Raw genomic sequence first — 5,456 nt, forward strand, 5'->3', positions numbered from 1 at the left:
TATTTACTTTAATAAATTATTCATATTTTATTTGAAATGATAGGTCCAATATTTCAAATTTTTAAGATAAATTTTGTTTCCACAATCTCTACTCTTAGTATATTATTTGATGAATGAAAATGTCAACAACTACCAATAAAAATTTGTTTTATTGTCAAAAATTACCAAATATTTTTTTCCAAAAATTACCAATAAAAACTTACCATTTATTAGAAAAAAAATAATTTTTGAACAAGTTAGTTAACTTTTGGAGAGCATGCTTTTACAAATATTCTATTAGTTTAATGTAATATTTTCGGTGATGAAAGTGTTCATAGTAAACAAGATTTAATTAAAAAAAAGGTAAGAACAAAATTTGTTTAGGATATGGTCCATCCATCCATCATATGCTCTTTCTTCAAGAGAAGGTTTTAGCTTTAATAGCATCTTTTTTGGTATTTAAAAATGTATTTCTAGTCCTAAAAGAATAACATTCCTTGGTAAACAATATCCCAACTTTTAGCGCAAGCGACAAAGTTCTTTGACCGTCAGCTGTCAACGAACATACAATCCTTCCACGAAATTGAACCAACATTGAGAATACCATTTTTCTGAAATAATAATAATTAACAAATAGATAAATACCCTACATAAGAAGGATATTCTTTTACTTTCTTTCTATGTTTTATAATTTGTATAGACATGTTAAAACAAATGTGACATGATACAAGCTGATATGCGAATTCAAATATTAAAAATAAAAAAAAAGGAATTATATATATATATATATATATATATATATATATATATATATATATATATATATATATATATATATATATATATATATATATATATATATATTTCGAATTATTTATAAAAACTCAATGAACGTAAGATGATTGAGCCTTGATCGAGAGACGAATAGCAATGTTCAAAATATATTAAACAATAATTGTCATGGGCGACGATCAAACGACAAACATGTTGACGTCACTAATTTCACACGACTCCACCGCGGTCCAATCGCATGTTTTACACGACTTCCCCACGGTTCGGTCACGTGTTTTACGCAACAATACCGCGGTCTGGTTGCATGTTTTACGCAATTTGATGTATTAAAAATCATTGCAAACTTTAAACGGTCGTCATTTCTCGCTCAGTTATCGGAATTGGGTATATAATATATTGTTGGAAAGCTATTGAAGTCTAGATTCTAATGCCGCTAACTTTGTATTAATGCGATTTTCTATAAAAAGTTATGGCAAAACGATTAAACATGTATCAAATTTCAGCACAATCAAACTTTAAACGATCATCATTTCTCGTTCGGTTATCGGAATCGGGCCTAAAATATATTATTGGAAAAATCTTGAAGTCTAGGTTCTAATGCTACAAACATTTGACAAATTCTTTATTAAGACAGTTTCACCATGAGATGGCCTTAATATGGGCTGGCCACATTTTAAATTTCTGAAGTTTTAATGAAAAACATTATTTTTATTTCGTTAACTGCTATATAACTTTAACTTTGGACTGTTTATATGGACCTGTCTCACTGTAAGACGGTCTCATACAAGACTTGCTGCAAACATTTTAATTATATTATTTTCCTATCTAAAATTATGGTCAACGGAGTGAACGTGTATTAAATTTCAACACATGCAAAATTGTTTTTGAAATTAATGGTCGTTATTGATGTTTACCAAATCATTTTGGTGATTATTTTCATTTGCCATGCATAATGATTTGATATTATATTTTAGTTCAGAGAGTTTTTTTTGAGCAAAATTAGAGAGATAAAGTTATAAAATTTCATTTAAGAAAATACTAAAATTTCAATATACAGTAAGTGACGACACAATAAAAAAGGTGACGAGTTAAATTCCATATACATGAGCAACTAACAACATAAAATATTATTAGACACATAAGGTCAAGCCAAATTTATATATGGTTACGATTAAGTGGTTATGAATTATGATATTAATAAATATAATAAACGAAGTTGACTTAATTTGATCGACTAATACTTGAAAGCATTAGATAATACTTGCATTTAATTTAATGACCGGAGACTGTTACTCATTAAACTTATAATTATCTTGATACACTTAAATTCCGTGAAATGATTTTACCAAACACTACAAAAGTTACATTATTACTTCATCTAACTTAAATCACCTACCAAAAATACATCACTAAATATAATGATGGCATTTTATAGTAGACATAATTGAGAATTATGATTTGTTTGCTAGAAAAAAAAAATTAAAGTATGGCAAGATAGTTAAACCACCACCACCAAAAAAGGACCACTCTAAGCTATGCTAGCAAGCTAGGTAGGTAAGAACATAAAAGATCACATACTATATATGACATTCCGGTACAGCTAAACAAAAAGCAACACAAACGGTTAAAAGATGAAATCAGCCAAAAGTTTAAGATGTTAATTGAGATTTTAAAATATGTTATATGTTCTGTTAAACAAGATAGAAGCAAAAATGAGGGGGAGGGCTACTGTGTAATTATAAATGAAATGTGTCGCCTCTTTATTAAGAGAAAGTACAACTATAAACTAGGAAATTAACAAAATCTATATTATAATGGGCTAACCTAACACTAATTATTACAGCCCAATATACTACTAATTAATTATACATCATAATATAATCTCAACACCCCCTCAAGTTGGAACATGGAGATTACAAATGCCTAACTTGTGAAGAAGAAAGGTGAATTGATTATAACCAAGAGCCTTAGTAAAAATATCCGCTAGTTAAGCATTAGTAGGAACATGAGAAGGACTAATAGTATCGTCTTGGATGGCATCACGCAAAAAATGACAATCAACCTCAATGTGCGTGGTGCGTTCATGAAAAACAGGGTTTTGAGCAAGATGCATTGCGGACGAGGCACCCCTAAACTCAAAAGCAAACCCTTCAACCATTTTAGTTCACATGTAGCAGCAGCCATGAATTGATACTCTGCTTCAGCAGAAGATCGAGATACAATATCTTGTTTCTTTGTCTTCCACGATATAGGTGAATGCCCAAGAAAAACTAACCATCCCGACACAGAGCGTTGAGTAAGTGGGCAACTAGCCCAATCGGAATCACATCAATTACTTAAAGACAAGTCACAATCATATCGAAGAAGAATGCCTTGTCCCAGACAACCCATCAAGTACCGAACCACACGTATGGCTGCATCCCAATGATCATGTTGCGATGCATTGAGAAGCTGGGACAATATATGAATCGAGAATGCCAAATTAGGTCTTGTAAATGCCAAGTAAATGAGTCGACCTACCGACCATCGATATTGTTCAACATTATCAAGAAGAGGACTAGTAGAGCATGCCAACTGATGATTTTGCTCCATGGAAAAACTGACTGGCTTAGAGCCTAAATTTCTTGTTTCAGCTATGATGTCAAGAATGTACTTCCATTGACACAAGTAAATACCCTCGGAATTTCTTGAAACCTCAACACCAAGAAAATACTTTAGAGTTCCAAGATCTTTCATATGAAAATAAGAGCATAAATACTTCTTAATAGTAAACAAAGCAACAGAATTGTTCCCAAATATAATTAAATCATCGACATAAACAAAGCATAAATACGACTATTTAAAGCCATATTCTCGAAGTAAGAGAGCCAACTTTGCAAACCAACATCTAGGTGCTTGTTTTAAGCCATAAAGAGACTTTTGTAGTCAACACACCTTACCAGGTTGAGAACCTTGCAAACCAGGAGGAACCTTCATATACACTTCTTCAGATAAATCCCCCTGCAAAAAAGCCTTATGTACATCCTTCTGATGTATCTCCCAGTTCTTAGCTACAGCATCAGCCAAAAATGCATGAATAGTAGTCATCTTTACAACAGGAGCAAAAGTCTCGGCGTAATCTATGCCCTTAACCTGATGATTTTCGAACACAACCATACCTGCTTTAAGGCGTTATATGCTCCTATCCGCATTATACTTAATTTTTGTATACCCAACGACTACCAAGAGCTTTCTTCCCGGGAGGTAAAGATTCAATCCTCCAAGTGCCATTAGCTTCTAAAGGTTAAATTCTTTTTGCATTGCTTCTTTCCATCTTGGATCTTTCATTGCCTCTTTAAATGATTGTGGTTCTAAACCAGTGAAAACTACTGCAGGAAAATTTCTATGTCTCACAGAAAAACGATTACAACTGACACAATGTGCTATAGGATAAGACATACCTGAGGACTGAAAAAGAGCATGTGAGGACAATGAAAAGACCGGACTTACGGTTTTGATGGTGTTAATCATATACTGTAACACCCCGACCCCTCGGACCGCTGGTGACTACTCATGCAGACTGTAGACTAGCCCCACAAACTAACACAAGTCTTTCCAGCGCACTTTGGCCTCACTCGTGCGCACCCGGGAAAACTTCCCAGGAGGTCACCCACTAGAATACACGGACACTTCTCTAGACTGGCGTGTCCCGTGTCGGACACGGACACGCGAAAATCCGTGTCCGACACGCCAAATGAAGTGTCCAATATTTTAATATTTTTTCGGACACGCGGACACGGCATGGACACGGCAAGGGACACGACAAGCAGTCAAGGATACATTTTTTTGAAAAAAAATATAAAAATAAAAGTTGAAATGTTGTTCTTGATTTTTTTGTATATCCTCTTTGAATATTTGTTAATTGCTATTTGTTAAGGTTAAATTGTTAATGTGTTATTTGTTAATCTTAAATTCTTAATCTTAGTGTTTGTAATTTGAATTTTGAAAAGTTGAAATGTTGTTTTTGATTTTTTTGTATATCCTCTTTGAATATTTGTTAATTGTTATTTGTTAATGTTAAATTGTTCATGTGTTTGTAATTTGAATTTTGAAAAGTTGAAATGTTGTGCATAATTTTTTTGTATATCCTCTTTGAATATTTGTTATTTGTTATTTGTTAATGTTAAATTGTTAATGTGTTATTTGTTAATCTTGATTTTTAAATCTTAAATTTACCTATTTATTTGGTTTTCTTTGATTTGGTTTGTATGACTATTTTTAAATACTCATGTCGTTTATTTGGTACTTATTTGCATTTTATGTGTGTTTTATGTTTTTAAAGTGTTTATTTACATATATCAAATGAAAGATTGTAAAATTATCTTTAATTTGATATATTTATTATATTACCATTTTCGTGTCCCCGTGTCCGCCATTTTTAAGTTGGCGTTTTCCCGTACCCGTGTCGTGTCCGTGTCCGTGTCTGTGTCTGTTTTAGTGCAACCTAGGTCACCCATTCTAAGATTGCTCCCCACCAAGCACGCTTAACTGTGGAGTTCTTAGCAAATGGGCTCCCAAGAAAAGAAGATGCACCTTGTTGATATGAGTAGTCTATCAATCCTTTTTCAAGCTAAATCTGGGGTATTACACTCACCCCACTTAAGAATACAACGTCCTCGTTGGACCATAACTTCAGGATCTTTCCC

This window comes from Amaranthus tricolor, chromosome 6, assembly GCF_026212465.1.
Source record: "Amaranthus tricolor cultivar Red isolate AtriRed21 chromosome 6, ASM2621246v1, whole genome shotgun sequence".
NCBI lineage: Eukaryota > Viridiplantae > Streptophyta > Magnoliopsida > Caryophyllales > Amaranthaceae > Amaranthus > Amaranthus tricolor.